The following is a 25721-nucleotide window of genomic DNA, read 5'->3' as shown; positions in this document are numbered from 1 at the left end:
GGGATAGACCGGCGAGTAAATACTTTTCAATCGAAATGAGACGCGTCTGTTCACCTACAAGAGACAAGGGACCCGTTTGCTAATAGCTCTGCTGGAATATATTGTTACATATCAACGTTCGATTTCACGACACAAAGGTATCGCAGACCAGCGCACGTGGTTTCATCGAAATGACTGAAAAATAATTACGTATCAATGGGCTGATCGCCCAATCAAACTAAATATGTGCAATTAATTGAGAGAGTGCAGCATAAGTTTCTGAGATACGCGGTCTTTAAATCAGGTAAGGCAATGACGTTTACAGATCATGACTACAATCCAATGATGATCGAACTCAATTTCAAGTCGCTTGAATGGATCTACTTTTCCTATTTAAACTTATTAATGGTATTATCTATTGCCCATAACTTTTCGAGCTGATAAATTTCTATGCTCCAATGAGAACAGTTAGATCTTTGCGAACTTTTCACCCGCATCGCTATACATCTGGTTTCTCTGCATATGATCCTGTAAATCGCATGTGTTGCATAGCAAACTCCTTTTGTATACACTTAGATTTTTACCTATAATCTTTTCTTTTCGTCACCTGCTTTTGTAAAATTTTGTAAAATTCATTTATGTACACTAATGGGACTTGTCCCGTCTATTAAAATAAAATAAAATAAAAATATTACATTCGGGTAGAATACATATCAGAAAGAACAGTTTTATTTTTCGCACAATATTTACAAATAAATTTCGAAACATACATCACGCAACAAACCGACTGCCGCAAGTAGTAATAATCGTACATGGCGCGGCACCCTATAACCCGTATACGGGTGTTTCGTTTCCAATTCCTAATATACTAAATAGAGAACGATCTGCATTTTTCTTTAACGAGCTATCTATAGATACGATTGACATTTCCAAGAAAACGATCGTTCTTTGCGTGTGAAAGCAGTTGCATAGCGCGTTGGTCAAGGGGAAGTTGGGAAAGCGGTCGTTAAACGTGACAGAGAAACACAAAGCAAACGGAGGGACACGTCGATCGACCCTGACCGAATATCGACCTCTTTCTTCGCCGGCAATGGACTTCTTTCTTTTTCACCGTGTCTCGGGGATTCCGTTAAGACGACGTAAGCGTGTTTCTGAATCGCGTGCTCCCGCTTTCCCGGTCATCACTCTTAAACCAAGCATTACAATGCAGAATCGCGACCCAATCGAACCCCATCGTTCCTCCTGAACCTGTTTCGATATTGCATTCGCATCGATTCGACGTTTAATACGTTCACTGCCACGCCAGGAACGAACATACGTACCAAGACGCGCTGTTATCATTTTATTTTACAATTTAAATCTAGCGTTGCGAATCGAACTCGTCGTTTCGACGCGGAAAAGAAGCAACAGAGTTTAATAGGAAAATCGGTCATTATTATATCTGCTCACTGACCTACCTGCAACGCTTCCGTTGCTCTCAATTAAAGACTGCTCGTTGGTCGCGTGCCACAGATTCAACAATGAACTCTCGGGCATCAAAACGGCGAGGAAGAAAAAAGAAACGCGAGGATAATTTATTAGAAATTAAAGCTCTCAGCTCGAACAGGGGAAGCATGTGTTAATTATCGTTCACGGATTACACGATCGAGCACACGGGCTGGGGGCCGGAAGTGATGCAAGTTGCGCGAACGGAAAATAAACAACCGTCCCATGCACACCCGCTGAAACTTGGTACGTAAACGAGCTGCACACCAACGAGTTTATTTAAATACCAGACTTTTCGTTGGCTCTTGACACGATTTTTCAACGCGACAGATTCTCGAGTGCCGGCATCAAAGATTCACGCGACAGAGAAAAAAGAATTTGAGGAAAGCTACTTTCGCGAAAAATTAGAAATTACGCTCTAGTAGTTTCTCGTGGCACGAATCGGGGGCCTTGATTATAATGCGCTAGTGTGACAGAATTTTACCTTTTTTTTCTTTTCCGCTCGACGGTTAATGAGTGAACGATGCTCGGTCGCGATATCGCTAACTCTTTCGACGGGAAACAAGCCGAGTTAGATGCGGGTTTGGCGAAACGCCAGTTTCTCATTAATTGCTGCGTTACTTTCGCGGATACGAGAGCAGGGCGTGTCGTCGTTAGAAAGTCCTTTATTTCCTCCCATTTGCTCGCATCGAAATTAAATTCCTCGCGAGGTTTAACCGTGAAAATGTTCGAACGCAAATACGCTCCATCGGAAAATCGTTGAAAATCGTTGAAAATCGTTCAACGTCGTCGCAGTATCGTTTCGACACTGAAAATAACACCTCCGATTCCTCGTGATGGATCTTTCTTCGGGAGGAGAGAACACAGACCTCTTCCTGAACATGATCGACGAAAGTACGAGACAGAAACATCCACTAAGTTACATCACACCAGGCAGGGACCTCGTGGCGACGAAAAACGTCGTGCGCGAGATCCTAACCGTCTGTAAACTCGGTGATTCTGTAACGTAGTGGAATTCCCTGAGACGAACGAATCGCTGCGATCTTCCTGGACGAGAAAGTCATCGATCAGAGCAAAAATCGGGAAATCTGTATGCAGAGAAAAATTCTGCTTAATTTCTAAATGTATCTATGATTTTCGAAGAGAGAAGAGAAGAAAGCGGAGGAAAAATGAACAAGATGCAACGACAGGGTGAAAGGCAGAGTTTAAGAAGCAACAATGTGTAACCAGATAAAAAGTGAGAGGAAAATTATGAATTTTTAATATTGAAACTTCAACCAGTAGTTGGATGAACGGTTACCTGTACAAGGATTAATTTATACCGACTTACGAAGAGATAATATCAAGTTTATGAAAGTAATGTTAGGATAACAGTTGGTCGAAACGTAGATCTTAGTTTAGTCTACTTTTGCCGGATACTTGAGGAATGCGTGACAAACGAGCGAGGGTTATTCATGTGGAAATTAGTGGAAAACTATTTAGGAACCGGTACGTTAGGAAGGACAAAGGTGGCGTAAATTTATGTGCAAATTAGACCTACGAGTTGCGGTCGCGATGGCGGAATAAATTTTGTACATAGAAAAGCATATTTTTTTTGTCGACGTTTAGGCAAAGTGAATGGTTAATTTTAGCGCGTTTGATCGTTTAAGAGAGAAGGAAAAAAATTGCAAGGCACGGGGGTTAATTGCACGGGGCGAGAATAAGCGAAAAAAAGATAGGAGGAGACGAAGATTGTATACTCTCGGGTGAGGATGCACTGGAGCGTGATCCGATGGAAAGTCCGCCACGGCTGGTCCGAAGCGGAGACAAACTGGAAATTATCTCGAGTGGAAGAAAACGAAGGAAAAGGGCGTAACGACCTAACGAGGACAGGTTGTTGCTCGAACGCGTTCTTCTTCCGCGACATTTTCGCGACCACGAGAAGGTTGATATGGACGTAAACGCGAATCGAATGCTACATCGGCATCGAATCCGAGAAAAAGAATAATCTAAAACACTGTACCGCCAGCAAATAAGCTCTCATTTCGTTTCAATGAATCGCGTGCACGCTCGATACTCTCCGCTGTTTACGAACGAATAACCGACACGGTTTTTCGAGCATCGAGAACGGTAATTCGCATAAATAATCTGACCAGCGAGGCTATCGTTCGCGTGTTACGCGCGCCTCGTGCCGTAATTTTCCCAACAATTTCTACTCTACCGCTGGCCGTGTAGAAAAAGTAGAATGAGCATCGATCGCTCGTAAATCGAAACGAGAAAACGCGTTCTGTTCTTCGGTCCCGTATCTTGTACCAACGAGGGAAAGGAAATGTGATTTGCGCTCTTAATTTCGTTTCGCTAAATACCTTTAACTCTTCGATCTTTCAGTCGAGCCAGTGAAAAGCGAAACTTTTAATTTCGCATCGTCCAGAGGAGTTGGCATGCGGAGAAATGCATAATCAACAGAGAGAGAGAGAGAGAATTCGAAAGTACGGTTAATTAGATTTGCAGCCGAGTTCGACGATACACACACGGGAGGAAAACGGCGCGGAGCGGAGCACGCGTTACTCGCACGGCCATATAAGATGTAAACGAGAGGTAACGTACAATCTCCGGTAATAAGTGCAACTGGTGAGCCTGGCCTGGTATGCGGCCACGGTACACGTGAACGCCTACGGAGTCCGAGATCCACGCCAGGAATCCTCGGCTAATCCACCGAGCAATGTACAAACTATATTCGCTCCTCAATTTACGGAATTTCAATCAAAATATTTTTTTTTTTTCTCTCTTTCTTTCAAACCATTCCAGAAAATTAGAAGCAGAGCAATTTTAGATAAAATGTTTTGTAACAAAAGCGCGCTGTTACAAATTGCAAACGATTACACTTGTTAAGAAAAAGCTACATTTTTCCTGGCGATAAATTTGTTTCCTTCCTCGCTGGCAAACCAGTCTCGAATCGGTTTTGCACCCGATTTCACTGTACTTTACGATGCAAGAAACGGACAGACGAAGACACGAGCCTTCGACTCGCTTTAAATGCAAAAACAAGGTACCGTTCGTCTGGATCGCGAGTTATCTTCCAACCACGCACGCGATTCTTTTCTAAACCGCTTCGACACGATATAATGGAAAATCGTAACGCGTTCGAAATCGGTTTGCCATTCAACCGCAGAGTCACGGAAAAAAACCGGCACGGATTTATGCCATCGGGAAATTATCAATGTTTATGGTCTAAAGCGTAACCAGATGCCTCCGATCGTCACCGGATGAGAGAAAGATCGTTTGTGAAAGTTGAAAAAACCAAAAAACGCGTCGAACGAAATCAGGGAATTCTGAAGAAAATCGAGGCGAGAAAAGATCGTGGTCGCGGATCGATTCATAAATCTTTCCAGAGGAAATGAGATCCCTGGGATCGGTAGTTAGCGAAGCCGTTATCCTCGTTAATTGTAATTACAGCCGTGGATCGGTATACTTGTTCGCTGCTTCAATTACTGACAGATAGTTATTCAAAGTAGTGAAAATTTGTTTAAAATGTAAAGTACGTCGATTCCCAAGTATGAAGATGATTCTCTGTGCTTTTTATCTGGCCTTCGTAATCGGTATCAAAGGCGGTATCGCATTGCAAACCGACGTTTCGAGCAATGATAGGCAAACCGGAAAAAAGTTTCGATTAGTCGGGATGCGATTAACCGGAAGGTTCAATTCCATGAATCGAGCTACTGGCACAGAAACGATAAGTTTTCCAGAACCGGACGTTGAAAATTATCTTTCGAAGCAATCTAGATTATTGACAGCAATTAACTCTTAAATACGCTCAAATTGGACATACATATATTTATAGAAATTTTAATTGTATTGTTTTTAAATGCTACAGTCGCGACGTACCACGTATTGCGTTACATCCTACTTCGCAACCCTTCGTGAATAATCTATGCCTGATTTCGAGTTGCACACGACTCGCGTCAATTTACGTCCATATCTAGGTAAATCAAGGATGCGAATTATCGATGCGTCGAATCGTTTAATCATCTCGAGCGTAATGATGACGAAGGTGACAGGGAAACGAAGAAAACATAAGTGGATTAGGAAGATACGCAGTTCGGTTTGAGAAAAATAGAAAAGTCTAACGGAACGTTCGAAAATATGCGTGAAAAATATTTTCAAGTCGACGCAAAATTTTGAATCGTTCCGTCTGACGATGAAAAGCAAAACACTGTAACAAATATAGAGAAGAAGACATCAAAGAAGAATGAAAAAAAAAAAAACAACTAAACGATTAATTACACTGTCACAAGGCTGCACCGTGATATCTATTCGAACATCCGTGATCCATAAAATAAACCCATCTCTGTCTTGGAACTCTTCCGTCATCGGGAAGATTCCGTTCGATAACAAGTTTACCGCGTCCCTGGAGAATCCAGCGTCGAGACCGGAAACGATGCGACGTCCACCTTCGCGATCCACTGTAATAGTCGTTAGAATACATGAAATCTATCACGATCGAGTGAAAACTCGTTTCCAGGAGCGGATACTTTCCGTCACTTTCCGAAACACGTCGAAACGACGATCTCTTCCGTCCTCTCGGCAACTGTTTCGCGACGATGCGATGCACCAGGAAAAAAATGAACGACCAAGGAATCGAAACGAAAGAAAATCGATGAGACGTCGCGTGGAACCGTTCGGTTCGACGCAAGAAGAAGAACTGACGACTCGATGATCGAATGAGGCAAACAATTTTCGCTTACGTCGAATCGTTTCTCGGGATCGGGTTCGAGTTTCAAGTTGCGTCGTTGTCAACGGACCGAAGACGACTCAAGCTCGGTTCACAAGCATCGTCAGCGTTGCTGGCGATAACGGCTCGAAGTATGAGTGAGCTCCATCTTATCTACATGCATTCGAACAGCAACAGAACAACTCGATAGAACTCAAGGATAAACGAGGAGAGACGTTCAAAATTCCACGGAACTAACCCAGCAACCTGATATTTATGCTTTCCTAGGATTACTTCGGTGCTTATTCGTGCCAGCAAGAAGAAATAAATATGAGAAGAGGGAACGTACAAATCGGCCACGTTGCTGGTAACAAAAATTTGAAAGCTGACTATCGCCTACAACAATCGAACTTAATTGTCCCGCGATTCCTGGAAAAGCGGAACCAGCGATGTTGCGTGTTCCCGATAGGGAGGTAACATCCAAGAGACGCGTGAGAACGAACAGCGACGCATGCTCGTTTAATTGCATCGCCGTCGTGTCGCGTAAATGTATCCCCGTGAACGTGTACGCAAAAGCGCCCGTGGGTTCGTCATAACAACACGCACACCGTAACACTAATTATTACCGGGCCACTAATTATTACGAACGACGAACTGCACGCGGTGCTGTTACCCGCTCTCTACCCTCGAACCCGGCCATATTACCAACCCCTGCAGGTGTAAGTTACGTGATAAATGCGCGGAACAAATTTTCTATAAAATTTCTAAAAATTTTCCACTGAAAAGTTTCACGGAATGTTTACAAGTTCCATTAAACGTTGCTGTTTGCAACACAGCGAAACGAGAGATCGTAGTAAAAAATTAGAGCAGAAACGTTACAATGAAAGAAATTTTTCCTCGTGTATAGTGCAACGTAACAGACGTCTGTAACGAAAGCGTTTAATCCTGCGGATAGAACGTTGGATGCGTTACGGACGTCAAAACAGAAATGACTGTTAAAAAGAGCCCAGATTGCGCTGCTTTTTAGAACGGAAGTCATCAGCAACGATCATGGGACGGTGTAGCACATCTGGCTAGCCAGCACAGGAAAGTTAATTAGAATAAGAGAAAGAAACGCGTTTCAGAGAGGTTTTCTCGATATTGCTGAAAAGCTGGCACGAGTAGTCGCTTTCACGGTGATTAAACGATCGTCGGCGCGATAATTAGCGCGATACGCCAATTAATTCGGCTAGATGGAAGGCGTTCCCTGCGAGAGGACACCTCGCAACGGCTTGACGCTCGTTAATTTGCGATATCGAAACATTCTAACCATTTTCAAGAAATATAAAATCATCCTAAATAACGCCGAGAAGTTCTCTCGGTTGAATTCTTTTTTAAATCCCTCGAGTGTACCTTCCAGGCGCGAGTCAAATCGAAAAGTTCCAGAGTTATTTCCTTAATTACCGTGTGCTATCGATCAATTTTTCTTTCTCCCTAAATTCTTGCGAATTCGTCACCGTTACGTCGCGTCACGCGATGGAATCTGTTTTCGCGTTAATTAAACTTATCGGCTGCGACAAGCGTTCTAACGGGCGTTTAGAATTTTTCATCGATCCCGAGCCCGCGATACAGATCATTTTTGCCGCGCTGCTAACTCCCGAAGTAAATTAGAAAGCTTTTAAACGTAATTGACCCACATCGCAATTACTTGGAACTAATTTCAATTTGACCGAACACGGGGCTCCCTTTTCTTCCTTACGCTGCACTCTAATTGTACAAATATTAGCGTTACCTCGCTCGGTCCCCGAGTTATCGTTCGTCTTCCGTTTCATTAAAAAATCACGGGGCAAGGGGTTGAAAGACGAAACCGTTCGACTAAATGCATTATCAGCGTATATCTTGCTCGAAAGACCGAGTTTAACGGATTAAAAGCTTGGAAACGTGGAATAGTAGAGAAGGATTCCGAAACTCGGTGCATTCTTAAAGTACATAGCACCACCTCAAAATCCAATTCAATTTCGCCTACCTAAGCCTTCGAGATCCAGCTTCGTTAAGCAGACACTAGTTTACGTGTAGCAGTTTCCTCTTGCGTCTTAACTTGGTCGGATTAATTTTCATTGAATACACGTAGACAAATCTTATTCGAAGCGATAAATAGATCATTTTGTTCTCCGCGATTCGAGGAACTACGATAATCGAAGATGTTTTTCTGAAACTATCTCCTCCTCCGTGGAATCTGAATCAACTACACTTTCGCTCTTCGCGGTTCTAATTTTTCCCGTTTCTTGCGTTAATTATTCGTGTCGGTATTTCATAATTATTATATCCGTCCGAGTCGAGTAGAATATTCTGCGCAAACACGGTATCCGCTCCGCGGAGGGTTAATAAATACACAGTATGTACCCAGTACGGCGTTGTGTTTATCGCGAACTCGATGGAAAATGGAGCAGAAACAGATCGAACAAGATTAAGCAATCCAATTACGTATAAAAGTAAATAAAACACCTTTGAATGATTCTCTAACTTGCTACACCGTTCCCATTATCCGCGCCTCCGTCTTTCTCCGCAGCTACATTACCATCCTTTTTCCAGCCGTTACGTTAAATGCAATATACTGTTAAGTCGATGCAAATGGTAAATCCAACATTCATTTACCTTTTTACCGTATGAACTTAATAACCAACAAATTGATCAAACTTCTGCGATCGACAGACACCTGTCAGCCGAAAGGATTATCGACGAATTCCATTGAATTCCATCGACCAGATGAGACCGAGGATGAGAAGCGAAAGAAGAGGAACGAGAGGAACAGGCTGAAAATCTCAGCGCACGTCGAGACACCGCGTATATCGTGCAGAGTGCATTGAGCATAGTCGTGCAGGGAAAGAAGCCTACCCACACAGAAACGTGTGGCAACATGGAGGCTAGGAAGCACGTAAGACGAGTGCAGCTCTTCTAACGGTAATTCCTTTAGACCAGTACCGCAACTTCTGCAACCCAGAAGAGTAGTCGATGCTTCGGTTGCCGCTGTTTCTTCTGTTACCGAACACTACGACGGCGACGACCGACCGGCTTCGTGGCTATCTCGAGGAACGACGAGCCAATCATCCGTTCGTGTCTTCTTCTTCTTCTTCTTCTTCTTCTTCTTCTTCTTCTTCGTCTTCTTCTTCTTCCTTCAAATCTTTTTCTCTTTTCCCTTCAACTGGATGCAACGAGAGAGAGTCGCTTCATTGCCGAACAGGATGAAACGGGAGAGAGATAATGGACGAGAGCGAGAATCGTAGAGAGAAACTAGAGAAGATGTCGACCAGGAAAAGTAACAGTAACCTTCTGGTACACCGCGCTACCGTGAACTTGCTCGACCTCCTGCAATTAGCGCGATCCTTGACGCAGCCTGCTCCTGATCCTCCTCTCCTCTACTTTACTATGCTCTGCTCTGCTGCACGACATTAATTACTGCCTTCTCTGCTGCCTGTCTACTCGTCATTTCCTCCCGTTTCGCGAATCTTTTAATTGAAAACGCGATACTTCTGTTTCGATTCATCCAGATATAATGATAAAACTCGTAAAGTAGTATAGCAATTTGCGAATTACCCTGTTCGCTGTAAAATACCATCGACAATTTATTACACGGATGGTGTTTACCAGTTACGGCGTTTGTCCACGATTCGTCAGGTCGAATATTGAAATCACTTTTACCGATTCACGTCACGGTAGCTTGGTCGTTGAAACGACGAGGGACGGACAGTTGCGGTCTGCGAAGAAACCGTTTACAAATACGTTCGCACCAGTCGATTAACCCTTTACACGGAAGCACCCTTTGTCTGGGCCTCGGCTACAAATTGATGGCCAATTCTGGCACTCGTAAAACCGAATTGTTCTTCGCCAACAGAACGATGAAACGAAATGCTACCGAATCTCTACAAATATTCTTTTTTTTTTCACTAAAGAAGACCGTGTCAAATGCTGTCCAATTAGAAGACAAAGAAACAAATTTTGCAAAATTCCTAATAACCCATTCGACGTAATTGGCTAATTACTTTTTGTCCATTTCTCGAGAATGAAAAGCAGTCTTACGTAAATACCTGCCGTTTGACCGCCTCGTGAGATTCTCCTGTAATCTTCTCGCGATCCTGGCATCGCGGTTTATGGAATTTTCTGATAAATTTTCTTCGATCCTAACTGTTCATTTTCTATGTCAGAATAACAGAAAGACGCAAGGTGCATTTGATGAGATCGAAAGAATTGTAACTGTACAACGATTTATGAAGATCGAAATGAAATTACAGGGAACATTTTTCACAAAGTGCATTTACTTTGTACCTTGTCTGTCGGGTCGCGTGCGCGCTCGTTTTCCCTTTACGTATCGAACTTTTTCAGTGAACGTCTGTGTTATTGAAAGCTCGAAAGTCACAATGCTGTTTTCCCGTTCGTTTCGCATCACCGCGTGGATTTGTCGTCGTTTACCTCGAAAGTAGTTTTCCAATTCTCTGGCTCGTTCAACGAGCATCGTTTGAAAAATTTCAATCGCGATTCACTCGAAAGGAAGTGCATATTGAGAAACTCTATTGAACCGACGAAATATTTCTTCGAATCTTTCGATTATTAAAAAGATAATTTCGATAAACGCTTTGTGTTTTAAATAGACATTGACAAGGTCGTATAATAAATTAGCTTTTCACATTTGCGAGAAAAAAAAAATGATAAAAGCTGACATTATAGAAATGTTGATAAGGGTATAATTTATGCGAGTTACTAAGATAAGAAATACCTTTTATTGAGAATTATCGGAAACGAAAATATTTCGAAGCATCGTGCGATGAATTTGTAAATGGCAACCTACACCTTGAACGAGATGGAAACGCGGTGCGAATTGAACGCGTCGTCGAACAGCGTCCCCGAGCACGTCGTCTCGTCAAGGCGACTCGAGAAAGTTCACCGTCAATTGGCAATTGCATCGTCTGATAGCATAATGACAGAATGGATAGACGGTTGGACGGATGCGTGCACGCATTTGACGCATCTACGCGGTGTGCGTTTCGCCCTGGCACACTGGTGAATGAACGCGCCGCGAAACGTGTTTCTCGCAATCGTGCCAACACCAATAGAAAGAGATACGTTCGCGTTATAGTACGAAAGAAAAACTGGAGCAATTTCAACAAATACGATTATCTGAATTAGCAAAGTTCATTTCCCACCGCGCTCCTATTAAAGCGCGCACAATGAACTGAATTGTTTCTTCGGTTACTCGATAACGATAACACGTTAAACATCGTTTATCGTCAAGAACGTTTCGACACACGCGTGTGTTGTAAAACAATTAACGATACCTTGTCGAACGATTTCAGTCGCTAAGCGGAAATGGGCAGCAACACCTCCGCATTCTTTCGTTAATTTATTCATCAAAAAACACGGAACCTTGTTCGGACTCGTGTCTTAAAAATGTATGTACACAAACGCGAAGTGCTACGTTTGCTCGAAAAGAAAAAGTAACGACACACGTTAAGATAATTTACGGAAGTAAATCGATGAACGAACTTGGTGGTCAAATTACACGTTTCTCAGCGTTCGAAATTGTACGTTGCCCAACGGGCCGCCGTTATACAATATTATCGTTATTATTCTTGTTGGAAAGTCTGCTTTTTTTCCCCCCGGTCTGACACGAGCGATCTCGTTTATGTCTTACAATTGAGCGGAGCGCGGCTCGATGAACGAGGGAGCGCATCATCATCGGAATTATTACAACTTCCGGCGAGGTTAAGCGAATCTATAGGGAACATTGTCGCGGAAGCTGTAACTCGCCGTCCTTACGTCATTTCGACACCGCACACGTCGTGGTCGTGTTTTCGATGAATAAAATGCTAAATACTTTTTTTTCTATCGCTCTTCGGGGCCCGCCCATATACAGGGTGTTTCAGAATAAATCGGAGCTCGTTTTGGTCGGGGAACGGATCGTGACAATGGTTGGTTAACGGGGCGCGTTCGAGGAACGCGGATACAAGGTAAGTTCGGTGGGTTCCGGGCACGGTTAAGGCTGATTTATCGTCCCGAACGCGCTGCCAAATTGGCAGCTCGCATCTTCCAGGCTCGTTAAGCCGAGTCTCATCCTCCTGGTCCGCTGTACCACTCAGAATTTTGGATAATTTCGGCGGGAATACGCTGAACGGCGAGATCGTTTGCGATTCCAGCCGGCAACCATCTCTGCCTCCGTTCTTTTTTGCTCGTCCGTTGCACGGTACCTCATCGCTTTTTCTCAACTTTTGTCAAGCAAAACGAGCCTCGCGACACGGTACCGTAAACGAGCACGAAACACGCCCTTGCTTTTTCCGATCGGATAACAACGTCGAGTTTAACGCGTGAAGGAAGCATAAGCGGTGAGCGGTTTTCCGTTATGAAAATTTCGTATTTCGCTCGATATAAGTAAAGGATGCTCGTTATCATGGGATTTGTCGAGGTAACAAGAGAAAGAAATACGAAGTACAATATCGGCTGAAGATCGTGAAAGATGGTATTAGCGAGACGAAGGGAAAATTTTAGGTTAACGAGCAACGAAAGTGAGACGAGAGGGAGGGTAAGAAGGGAAGGAGAAGCGTGGTTGGGCGAAGGTGAAAAATGAGACGAGAGGAGAATGCAGGCAACGAGCTCTTCCGAAACTCTCTGAACGATCTTGCGGAGCTGGAAGGGCTTCGTTTTCGAAGGTTAGCGAACCAGCAAGAATGCGACCGGCTGACAGCAGAATGGGGATCCAGCAGGATCGATGATCGAGACCGCGATTGTTCTTTGCCAAAGAGGCAAAGGGTCCTCCTCCTCCTTCTCTCTCCCGGGAAAGGGAGAGACCGATGGACACAATGCACCGTGGGGAAAGAAAAAATATATCCCGAGACGGCGTTCGCTCGTTAAAACTGAATCTTCACGATGGATGATAATTAATAAGATTGGATGAAGAGGTCACGAAAAGAGGAACGGGATGATGAAAGGGTAGAAATAAGGTGGAAAGAAATGGAAGGTGTGCTGTTGAGAATGTTGATTGGGCGGTGTAATGATTCACGACGTGTACGGCTGGTATTTTAGGGCGCAAAAGGGTGCGAACCGTGATACTCTAATAATCAGCTTCGAGTCGTGACTCGACTTTGCCGAGAAGGAATAAACGAATTAAGAGAGGAATACTCTCGAGGAGGATTTTTCTATCGACCGGTGTCTATCTGGTTCGATCCGAGGCGGCGCGGCGCCAGCTCGAAGAGGCCTTTAACTATGGACAAAATCTCCGGCCGTTGGCGAAAAGAAAAGGAGCAGCAGGAGTTTCTTCCTTTTCGACGTGCAAGCGTGCACGAGATGAAAATAAAAGGAATCTCCGGGTTGAGGTAGCGCCGCCATTAACGAGCGATCGAGGCGGCGACGAGGCGCGATTAATTTCCCTCGGCTTCTTGCATTACGTTTAATTAACATAATCCGCCTGCAGGACCATTCCGTGACGTGTTTTACGCACGCACCTATGTACTTACGCGCTCACGCGATCCGCCACGTTCACGGCCACGCATTCGTCTACCTCTGCCGAGAAGATTTTATCGAAATTCGTTATTTCCTCGCAGCCTCTATCGCGTGGACCGACGCGACAACTCGGTGAAAAGCATGCAAAAGGTAATACCGTTTCCAGAGAAACGTGGCCGAAAATTTTAGGTCAATTTATCGCAAAGCTAGAAAGGTCGACGAAAGGTAGCAACGGAGAATTCGTTGGCAGAGCGTAGCGGGGAAAAAATGTTGAAGCAACAAGAGCGAACGAAGCCTCGCACAGTTTCAATGGAGCTGGTGAGCGAGCCGTGAAAGGCAAATGCGCTCGACGAACGACCGCGAGAGGAAAAGGGTAGAGAACACCAGCGACCAACCGAAGCAACCAACGACCGGTGTCTTTCTCCTTTCCACCGATCGCTCCTCGATCCTTGCTTTTGCTAGAACGAGCTAGTTTCCGCTCGCGTACGTGATCTCGTACACACACGTGTCGGAAAACCGGTCCCACCCACGCCACCGCGAGGGTTGCTCTCGCCGTGAGGCCCGGTCTGCCGGACACCAGGACAGAAATGAAAATATTCTAATTACCAGCGACATTGTTGCGACACGTTACGAAGGCGTGGAGAACCGCGTCGCTGATCAGGTCGATCCATCGAACAGGATCACGGATCGATCTCGAAGGTCTCTCTGCATTTCGAAAGTGGATCATCTTTGAATTTTTATGAGGACACCTCGATAACCTCGTCTAATTTTGTCGATGACAAATTAATAGTCAAGCAGATGATATTCTACCATTCAAATTTCTAGGTCAAGTATGATTGATCAGTAGGGGGTTGGATCAATTGGACGAATCTGTTTGATTCTTTGCGATATTAGGAAGAAAAGATCCCTTTGCTGAAACTGGATCGATGGTCTAGTTTTAACCCATTCACGCGTTAATACTGAATAAAGCCGCGTGACTCACGAATTAGGACATCACGGATATCTAGCCGAGATATATGTCCCTTAAGGATGGGGTTGATTGCAAGTTTGCTATGGACGCGTTAATAGGGTCGAGTAGATGAGGAAAATTTGTAACGCTGAATAGAAACCCGGCAAGAACGATGAACAGGCGATGACCCAGCGATCGCAGTGATTTTATTAAGTACGACGTAACATTTGAAAGAATTCGCGGAGACCCTGGGTCTAATAGTCGACGAGGTCGTTCTGGTAGCCATAGTCGAGGTGGCTGGAAGTGAAAACTGGGCCGAGGAATGCAGTTTGTCGATATTCGAACGAACCGCTTATTCTTAACGCGTTTGAAGTAGAGGGACTAATGAAAATTCCGGCACCTACAACTCGTCTCGTAACAAAACTCTATCCTGTTACGCTGTCGATCCGCTTTCGATTCCTTCTCTGTTACGCTGTTTGGAGAAGTTTGCTACCAGGAACGGCCTCGACGGATCGAATTTTGTCGGACGTCAAACGCGACTGGATTCTAGCGGTGTCGTAGAAAGTACGATGTATTTGAATTCGCCTAGAGCAAAGGAGCGACAGTGAAAATCACGGAAGCTCGGAGCATGCTAAAAGTTAGGCCAGCACGCCCACAGCGAAACGAAGCGGTTACGTGGTGCGTGGACGGTGTTACGCCAGAGTCCAAGATTTATGTCGCGAGACAGTGAACTATAGAGCGAGCCGGAGAGCTTAGATTTAACTACGGCTTTAACGTACTCTAAACTGCAGTTTCTATCGAATCCGTTGCTCACGGAATTACCTCTATAAAGGGAGGAACTTTGCGGCCGTCGCGGCGCAGCAAGTGCCTTGGGTCTACTACGAAATTTACATTTAAACGACGCGACGCGACTCGATGCACCAGACACGTCTCGCGACTCTATTGTTTTTAACTAAAAGACTTTCGTATATTGGAAAAGTTATATAGTCCGAAGGGAAAATGAGGAAATTGCCCGTACGCGTTATTGGTCGAGATTCGTCAAGAGTACGAGAAGAAACAAATGGAAGCGAGGGTTGCTCGTTACGATCTCGTTTAGGCAAGCTTCGAAATATAGAAGGAGAGAAGAGGAGAAGCCGATCGTCGGGAGGCAGTGATTTATTCAGGGTTATTGTCCTGTACGGGGTTTTTGTCCTGCGAGGAGGCTGTACAGTGTATATGCAGCAATGAAACAGAGTTCGGGGACCGAGGTAGCATCCGAAACGGCAAGAACGCGCTTGGACCGGTGCACCGCGGTGCAATGGACCCAGGACATTACTCAGGAGAGGAGGTCTGACTTCTGGCTTTGCCTTTTTCTACGCCTCGAACGGCCGCACCGGGTGCCGGGTGCATTGACATCGTGGTATCGACGTAATTCTCCGTACGACGCTTCCGTATCGGTCTTACGTTTTCATTACAGCTTACGGACAACTTGTTACGCGAGTCCGTTGCCCGTTTATAAAATACTACGCGCCCTGCTTCTATACTCGCCGTTCGACGCCGCGCCTTTCAATGGCTTCCGGTTCGACACACTCTGCTAACTTCATTTTAACCCTTTCATCTGTGAACGCTTTTTGGAAATGCACGTGTTCCTTGGGGATCAAAACCCTTTCGCCACGTACACGTATATGTACGTTTAATTAGATAGATTGCGAAATTTTAATCAAGTTCGTAAATCCGGTGTTAATTTTGGACCAAGAAAACCGTGCTAAATCCTTCTTTCTTCGTGTTTATAGAGGAAGGATTAATTTGCAAGGCAGGTAACGAGGATTAGAAGGAAGGTAATTGTCCGGGAACGAGAGGGCTCGTATTTCTAACGGTCTCGCACAGAAACGATTGGCTGCAACGACGAATGTCTGGCTGGATAATGGTCGCGTACGAAAAGCAAAAAGAAGGGAAACACACCGTCGCGTCGGTCATGGGCCTGGCGTGCAACGGTGACTTCCTTCGATCCCTCGGGACCTTGACGGTCTCTTGTCCGTTAATTAACTTAAGCAGCGATTAGAGAGGCCTCTTATCGCGTCCTGACCAACGGTGCTCGCCATTTAACGTGCCATCGTACACCGGCTCTCCTCGCTTCTTCCTCATCTGGTACAAAACAAAAATTCGCCGACCATCCATTCCGGCTTTTCTCGTCCCACGATCGTTGGAAACTTGAAAATTTGATAAAATACTAGCCGGGAAATGGTTATGTACAGTGAAAAAATTGTGTGCGAAACTCATCGGCGTAGAGAATCCTCTTAATAGGAGAAACGAATAAAAGTGACCCAGATTCGGGCATTTCCGCAATTTCGCGAACGCACATCAACGGAGGAAATAAAGAGGTCGGGTAAAATATATCGTCGCCGTCTTTGTTCCATCGTGGCCGACAACCGGAATACAAACCGGATTAGGGTCAATGGCCCTCGGCTGCTCTATTATTCCTAATATTTTCCCCCGGAGAGTTCGAGCTAACGCTTTCAACAACGACCGACGAATTTCTACCCTCCCTGGCGAATACCGTTTAGCCGAGGAACGATGATGCTTTTGCTTCGGCGAGGGGGTGGCGATACCGATCGTAGGGGATGCTATAAAAAGTCGAACGGAAAGTCTCGTTCGGACTGGTCGTGTGCATCGCACGCATCATCGAGCAACCGTGAAGAGGGACTCGTGGTATATAGGGTGGAAGGAAAAACGTGGCGTGAACCTTTGCCGGGGGGTGTCGAATAGCTCGATGGTTAAAAAAACTACGAAAAACTATTGAAATAACTGGAAATATGAAGCAGCAAGATCAAAAGGAAACGAATCTCTACGCGAGAGAGACAAAATTCATCCCTCGTGTGTCTCGGAAGAAGTTTCGATTGGCTGTAACGGAACTTATGTGAAATTCCAAGTCAAATACGAGGAAAGAAATTCAGGAAGTTACGATATGTCGGTACCACCCTCGACAAACTTGTATCTCCCTCGGGAAGATCGAAGAGGAAAGAGAAACGAGCAGAGGATTGTTTTCGAAATGTCCAGAGAGGGAAGAAGGAAAAGCTGGTGAAATTCTTTGGTATTGATCCCCCTTTCTCTCACGCTGCTCGCGTTCTCGTGGGATAGGGGTGGCCGACGAGCGTACGTAAAGGGAAGAGGAGAGAAAGAAAAGAAAAGGGATGAGAGGAAGGTTGTTTACGCCGGTTCTCGACGCGACCGAAACGCCGCGCCCGGGCGTCATAAATTATCCTCGAAAATCGTGCAACGACCCCGCAGAGACGCGGTGCCGCAGCCGAAACGCGCTTCGGAAGCGAGCAGGAGAGGAAATTGTAATTTGGCCAACTGCGTCGAATGCGTTTTTCGAAGGAGATAACGATCGTATAGATTTGCGAAGTCGAAAAAATTCTCGGTGATGGACGATAATTTTCTTTGATTCGTCCAACTTGTCGTTAGATTGGTTTACGGTGCAGTTTAACGGTTCGTCGCGTAACCGATATCTCGACCAGGAGAAGTTAACGAACTTTCGTCGGATGAAAGATAGTTAGAGTCGGTGGTGGCGCGGGGTCAGATAAAGCCCCAATACCCGCGCCTCGATCAATTGGCTTTCGGTATCACTCGGACAAACACGTTCGGCTTAAATCGATCTCGAAGCCCCTCTCGTACGAAAGTCGATAGCTCGAGTGTGGTGAACCCCGGCATGTGGAAGCCTATTGCATTCAATAGAATAGAATAGAATAGAAGACGATCCACGGATGTTATCTATCTCTGGTTGCTCGAGCGAAAGCATCTTGTCGCCTTCCATTCGGCGCATAATTGCGATTGTTGCTTGTCGCCGTTGTATTTATCCTCCGCTACACGCATCGCCATGTGTCTGCCCCGCGCCTCCTCCTCCTCTTCTTCTTCATGTTCTTCTTCTTCAGCTCCGTGTCCGTCGTCGTATGTCGTATAATATTCCGACTCGTAAACGAACAGACCAAGTTTATTGCCAGTGTCGCGCCTTCATCCTCTTCGAGAGACTTTCCTTTCGATCCTCGAAGACGCGTACCGATCTCGATTTCATATCGTGAGTCAAGGTTACTATCTTAACGATCACTTTTATATTTCAAGGATATCTTTTACACCGGGCTTACTTCTCGCCCGTGGCTCGTTTTCTCGCGAGGGTTGATTCTTCTTTCCACGGGACGACTCCACTTTTCTTGCAACTAGCGTGAACCAACTGCTTTCAAGGTTATCGCTTTAATTTCTTGCTCTTACTCGGAAATGCGCTTGCGAACACAAAACTACCCTTAAACCCTTGACTCTCTCTGCATAATGGTCTGATAATAATTGTGATTTAATTCTATCTTTATTTGGCAGGAAGGAAGCCTCCTCTGTATCAATTAAGGATCGCGGCATCGACTGTATTATGGGGATCTCGTTTCCCAGTCTTGCTGAATTAACTCTCGAGAAAGTGGGCGCACAAAGGGGGCCAGGTGATGGCTGCGAAGGGATGCTGGATGCAAGAGGGTGATGCAAAGTTGAGAGAAACACGAGAGGCAAGTTTCGTTGAACGAGCAAGGAAGCGAAAGATGGTTGGTACGCAGAGGGTGGAGAATCCTGGGTGAAACAACGTCGTTGGCGTAGCCGGCACTGGCGGCGCCTATATTGATTTTGGACCGAGGAAGGGGTGGTTCGAGGGGAAGGGCCACGTCGATGCTGGCTACGACGTTGCGACGCGTCGAGCCGAGCCGAACCGAGCCGAGACGAGCGGATAACGCGACACCTGAATTATGCATCCGTCAATTTCGAGCCTACTATCGTCCAACGATCGCTGGATTATGACCCCTTTCCTTTTATATCCCAATTCGTAAACTGAGGAACCCCGTTCTCGCGAAAGAAAGTACAATCGATCCATCGTTCGTGCGTGATTTACGCAAACTCTTCGTCCCGCGTTGTAAATAAATAAACGTTAATGGATTTTTTCCGTTTATAACCCAGTAAATCCTTGAAACACGTTTATTATTCCGTTGCATTTACGATCAATCGAACGAGCCTGTTTCGCATCCGTTAATAAGAGAGAAAGAGAGCTGGCTATATCGCAAGAACGTAGTCGATTAATTTTAAAGACGACAGGGGTTCGTCGAGCGAGCCTCGGTGCCCATTCACAACCAGCCTTTGTCGCGTGTCGCGTTATTGTTTACGAGCAATTTCGCAGGACAACGAGCGAAAGATGTATGCAAACGTGCCGGGAGAAACCCTTTTCGAGGGATCTATAGGGCTACGAGAAGGTGGGAGGGCTGAGAGAGACGTCAAACGACTCTATTTTTGTCCCCCAAAACGCACCCCGACATAACAATATCGTCCGTGCTACGCACAGGTGGGGATTATTTTCTACGTTTCAAGTTGGTCATTTTTCTCGTCACGAAATTCGAAAAAAATTGCGACTGAAACTGCTCGATAATCGACACCGGAAGACACGCAAACGCGCTTATTTTTAACTGTCCTTCGCGATGATAAGCGTTCGCATAACTCGTTACTTTTTCCTCCAAGTAATACTGTTTAATTCTTCAACTTGAAATATTCCGAGACCTTTTATCCAGGAACACGGTGAATTAATGGCGATCTAATTAATGTGACCAAGTGAGCTTCCGTGTTATCGATGGGTATAATTGTCGGAGATAACGCGACTCGTTCGGAGCATCCTTGAGCCTGTCGCGCAATTAATCATACGGGTGTACACGCGGCTGAGTATGTTCGTTCCGTACAAATACCGGCATCGTGTCGTCACATTTATCTCGACCTGCATCTCGATTATGACATAGAACGCGTACCTTATGATAACGATAATCGTAGTTCACACTCGAACCTGCGACAATTTGCGAGACGAGTTATGCTTTCCAAACACAGTCATGCATCATATCAATCCGCTGGTGTAATCTTACAATTGCGAAGCTAAAAATTTGACACAATTTTTTCCCCCGTTTTCGTAACTCGTAGATAACGATGAAGCAAAGCGGTCGGAATAAAACCGCGAAAGTATACCTACGAGGCAAAAATTTCATTTCCAAGAGCAACTGACTGAAAGAGGGAATCTCGTGCCGCAACGAATTTCATCAAGTGGAAACGCCTGCGACAACGACACTCTACATTTATCTAAACTGTCCGTCCCATCGTTCCATTTTCGCGAATCACGTAATAACCGTGGCTCCTCGAGCATGGAAAAAAGAACGGTAATTCCGAGGATCGCGTGAACGTTGGTCGCATGACGAAGGACGATAGATCGCGTATCTCGAGCGGTGACAATTAGCCGGGCATAGCGCGAAATCAGGTGAATCGCGTGAGGCAAACACGAGTCGCGAGTCATCCCGGTCAATTTTCTCCGATGCTGTCAGCTGTGCGTCGCGGCTAGAAGAAAAGAGAGTGGTGGATTGCATCACGGATTATCATGGCGCGTTACACGAGCCTCCGCGAATGCGTGCACCGTCTGAAAGGCTGATTCTCGTTACGCTCGAATCGCGTGATACGGCAACGGAAGCGGATTGAATCGGTCGCGTTGCTCTTCGCTCGAATCGTCGTTTATTGGCGGCGATAAACGGGCGAGATCTCGGGCGCGATTCTTGTCGCGTCATCGCGAGCGCAAGAAAGATTCTGCTTCGCGTCCAGAAGGTAATGAAACGCGATAGGTCCACAGGGCCAACGACGCGCGCACCGGTACCGATCGCAAATTTAGATGGACGAAACTCGGCAACTGTTTTGTTTGAAAGTTGGCGCAAAAAGCAAGTTCCCTCGAGGAGATTCGCAATCTGCGCGGCGACTGTTTAGTCAGGTTCGAGGGACTAGCTAAGCGAGTTGGCCGTCGTCGGCTCGGTGAACGCGCGCGACCTCCATCGTGGAAACATAAACAGTCAGGCGGTCGCGAGACCTTTCTTATCTGACTAGCCAGGGCAAAAACACGCGTACCATTGCTTTGCACCTGTATATTTCACCGAGATACTAACGAGATCGCGCCACGGAAACCCTCTCGATGCCCGCGTACGACTCCCCTTTCCCTTTCCCTTTTAACTCCTTTGCCAAGTGAAATACGACTGTGCGCTCGTGCCGGAATTCAGCTGTGGATCTCGCTGAAATTCTAAATAGACACGACACGACTCGGTGCATGACTCGAATTCACCACGTATCTACTACCGCGATGGGATTCACTCGTCCCTTTTTCCCTTAGACTGTTCTGTAATTACCAACCGAAGGGGTCGCCTAAGTTGTGTGCATTGTGCATACGGTATTCATCGAACGGATCAAACTTGTCGCCCAACTGCGATCGCACGGGGAATATTTGTATTTGGTACACCGATCCCACGACTTGCCTCTAATTATTTAATTTCAGAAATTTTCGATGAGAAAATACTGATAATTTTCCTACCAGAATTGGCGATAAGAGAAAATCCAATCGGATAAAACGATGGAAAAACTGCATACCCTGCCCCCCACCCTCTATTTGGTACGCACCTCGATTAGTCTTCGACGCGTTACGTAAGCAAGGTAAACACTTACGTGTGCGAAAACCTGTTGTCGAACGCGTCCAGGGAAAACGTTACACGTGCCAAGTTGCTTTAAGAAAAGTGTGCCTCGATCGCACACACTTGCGCACATTTGTCAGGGCAAGACAAAAACCATTTGTTTACCAACGACATACCCTTGGCCGAAAACGAGTATTATTAGAAACGCAATTGTAGCGAAAACTCGAAACTAAACTTAAATATTCTAGTCGAAACGAAACATTTTATTCGGTTTTTAAAGAGAATTAGGATGTATGCGTTTTATATTACTGTCAATGATCGATGCGTCGATCGAATCGACTCTCGAAAATATCGTTCGATAATCGGCCGCCATGTTGGCTGAACGCCGGCTTTCAACTATTTCATCTTGATTTTCGCTTTTTAGGCTTACAACTACTTATCGTTACCTAATCGTTCTACTGTTTCACGATACAAATAAAATATTATAGAATTAACTTTCACCGTGACAATTATAGCAGTAGACATAACCAAAGTTTTAATCGCGAACATTCGTAGCACTCGAGATCGATTGAGTGTCAAGCAAACTCGAAAATCTACGATGAATATTCCATGTCGATAAAAAGAGTCTGTCGAAAAGCAGGCGATTCGGAGTCATAAAATAGGTTTCGCCATCAAAACGCTCCGAAACGCACGAAATTCTACGTTATCGACCAGCTTTAGCGTTAAATTGAAATACGAGAGAAACGACGCGACGCGTCGATCGAGTCGAATGCTATTGAACGTGTTCTTCGTGCCTGTCAAGATACGAGGTTATTAAAAAATGTACTCACCACCGGCGAGTAGGGTGACGTTTCCAGCAAAATTCGTCCTGGGGGCCGAGACACGAGAGCACTCTGCACAGCTTCCCTGTCGTTTCCAGTTCTCCTCACAATCGAGATCAAGTTCCGATAACACTGTACTCGCCCGATGGACACGGTCACACTTGCACTCCCGTACAAACACTTTTTAACACGACGATAAGCGAACACCCTCGTTTTCGCGCCGAAGCGCGCGTTTGACGTGTAACCACGAACACGAGACGAAAACAAATACGTCCGTCTGGTACGAACTCGCGCTCCCGACTGCGCCGAGTCTCCGACCGGCCGACCGAAGCGCCACCGACGGCGCCCGATTCAAACACGAACATCCACGAAATTTTCCTTCGCTTTTGTCGCGCTTTCTATACGCGTTGCTGCAATGTAGACTTTTCCTGATTAAGGGTAGGTGTAGGGGTAGTTTTTCTCACCCCTTTGATTTAGGAAAAACCCAGAGAGAATTCGACAAGTGCCTAGTTTAGAAATCTCTTATTATCGTGTTACGTTCCGAACAGAAATTTTGACAAATTTTCTTGTTTCTTTTTTACATCGACCGGATGTGATTCGACAATGCATATAGCACTCTGGGAACTCCCTAATCGAACACAGAAACGGTCTTTGATATTTTTAAAATAGTTTATCTTTTGGAGACATAACTCCTATAGTTGAAATAACAAATTCCTGCCTTGAAATCAACATGGTCCCATGCTCCGAAAAATACAGATCACTTTCACTTCTAATCGTAAGTATCACCGGATGTAAACTCAAAACATCATTCGTGTGGTCCGATAATGAGCATTCTGGAACGTTCCTTATCGGCCTCGCAAAAATGATCAAAATTCTTCATACATATATAATAATTAAAAATTCTCTATTAATTCATTAAATTCCATAATATTGTATTTCTTCAACGCCAGTAAGTCCAAGATGCGAATTCAAAATTTTATTTATCGTTCGTTTAAATTTAGAAATTTGTGTTAATTTTGAAAAATATATTTTCCTTCTCATGATATTGCGATTGAAACGAATTTTGTTAAAAATTTATTGTACTGTAACGAATATCGGAATTTTGATTATAACCGAAAGGGTAAAGGAATATACTCGAATTATAAACTCAAATACAACTCAAACAAAATAAACTGATAAACCAATCGAGGGGCGAAACACTTCTACTCCTACAATTTTTTTTTTTTTTTAAATTAAGAGAAGCCTAAATTACACAAAACCTTATTCGTTCGCGGTCAATTTTGACCGGTTGCGATTCGTCTGCAAACCATGTTCCGATCCGTGAGGAAAAACATCCAGATACCTGGACCCTCTTGGGATGGTGATGCCATCCAGTTCCGTTAACCGCATTAAAACTGCACCACTCGTAAAGAATCTTTTTGCTTCGCGATCGTCTGGTTAGACTGAATAATCGCTCGATAATTATTAAACAATTAACTGTTTCGCTAATAAGGGTGACTATAATCGTTCAAGTCGGTTCGTGCAAATTACACGAATATATTTTCGTGTATACGAGGGTGTAAAGCTAACTCTAGAGACGTCTCTGTCAAGGATAATACTAGGCATTTCGCGAACACCGAGGAGGATCGCGTCAGAGTCGCGCGTCAAGGGGACAAATCGTCGATAAAATTAGATGGCAATAATCGTGACGGTGTCGATCGTTCGAACGACGAAATGTCAACGACCCGATGCGACACAACGAGTCGGTTCAATTTCATTCGGGCGCGACTCGGCGTCACCTTAACTGTACAGCGTGCGCGAACGACGAAGAAGAAGAAGAAGTCGACGAGTACGACGACGAAGATACGTAGGTGAACAAGAAACGAACAAGAACGCTCGTATGATCCGCGTTCTCGACGTTCTGCACCGGTACCATTACCATTACCATTGCCATTACCATTACCATTCCAGGTCTTCTTCCCGTTCTTTCACCGGTCAGCCAGTAAACAGTATTTCCAGCTCGACCGAGTAAATCAACAATCGTTCGTCTCTTCCGATTACCGCTCCGACTTTTTCTCCCCTTCCGTGACTTACTTACTTTTTTTCACCACCTTCGCGCCGTGATCTGTTTGCTTTCGTTCCCTCGATGCATACGGTACAACTGAATCGTTCTCTTTCTCCAGCAAGAACAGCTTCTTTGTATCGTAACTTGCTTTCTCCTTACCGGGAATTCACCAAGAGAATAATGGGAGTAACTGTACAGAGTTCGGATAAACAAAAGATGAAATTAAATGGAACCGTGGGTTTTTAATTAAGGGAGTTGCCTACGCGATCGGGTTAATCAAACTACGAGGGGTCGCGAGATCAGTAGGGATTTCATTTGATCAAAATGTTGTTGTAATATAGTATGTTCGTAGCTAATTGTAAGACTGAACAGAGGCACGCGCTTTGAATCACCTCGTACAGGGCAAATCGAACAAAGTATGTTTACGTTCTAACTTTCTCGGCATACATTTGTCGTGATCATTGTAAACAGAATTCATAGAACATAAAATCGTTCGAACGCAATCTATTTACATTGTTCTTTCTCCTCGCGATCAATACGTGTTCGTCCGTAAAAAAAGGCACGCGAACGGAGTTATTGAATTTCACACGAAGCGTACAATCGCGTGCATAGATGGCTTCCCTCTGTTAAGGGAAAATGTATAGATGAAAGACCTCAATTACTCGCCTAATTCATTCGTGCTCCAATTTATACCCGCTTCGATAGCCTGGTCACAGCCCCTACTCTTGCGTCTAACACTCATTGCTCTACGTTTTCGTTTAATTGAGAAATAGCATCGTTGCAAGCAGCTGTACACGCGTTT

At 45.0% G+C, this 25721-nt stretch overlaps 1 protein-coding gene across 6 annotated transcripts in view; it reads right to left on the bottom strand.

Moving 5' to 3' along the window:
* Prosap (SH3 and multiple ankyrin repeat domains prosap) overlaps positions 1-23195 on the bottom strand; it is a 94140-nt gene extending 70945 nt beyond the window's left edge. For all 6 annotated transcript variants that reach the window (XM_034340802.2, XM_034340807.2, XM_034340805.2 and 3 more), the window contains exon 1: positions 22885-23195. The gene's annotated coding sequence lies outside the window, so the exon portion shown is untranslated. The remainder of the gene's footprint in view (positions 1-22884) is intronic.
* Between the last annotated feature and the right edge of the window lie 2526 nt (positions 23196-25721).

The sequence above is a fragment of the Osmia lignaria genome, chromosome 15 (genome assembly GCF_051020975.1).
Source record: "Osmia lignaria lignaria isolate PbOS001 chromosome 15, iyOsmLign1, whole genome shotgun sequence".
Lineage (NCBI taxonomy): Eukaryota > Metazoa > Arthropoda > Insecta > Hymenoptera > Megachilidae > Osmia > Osmia lignaria.
Note: the sequence above shows the minus strand (reverse complement) of the source record. Positions and strands in the feature narration are given on the sequence as shown.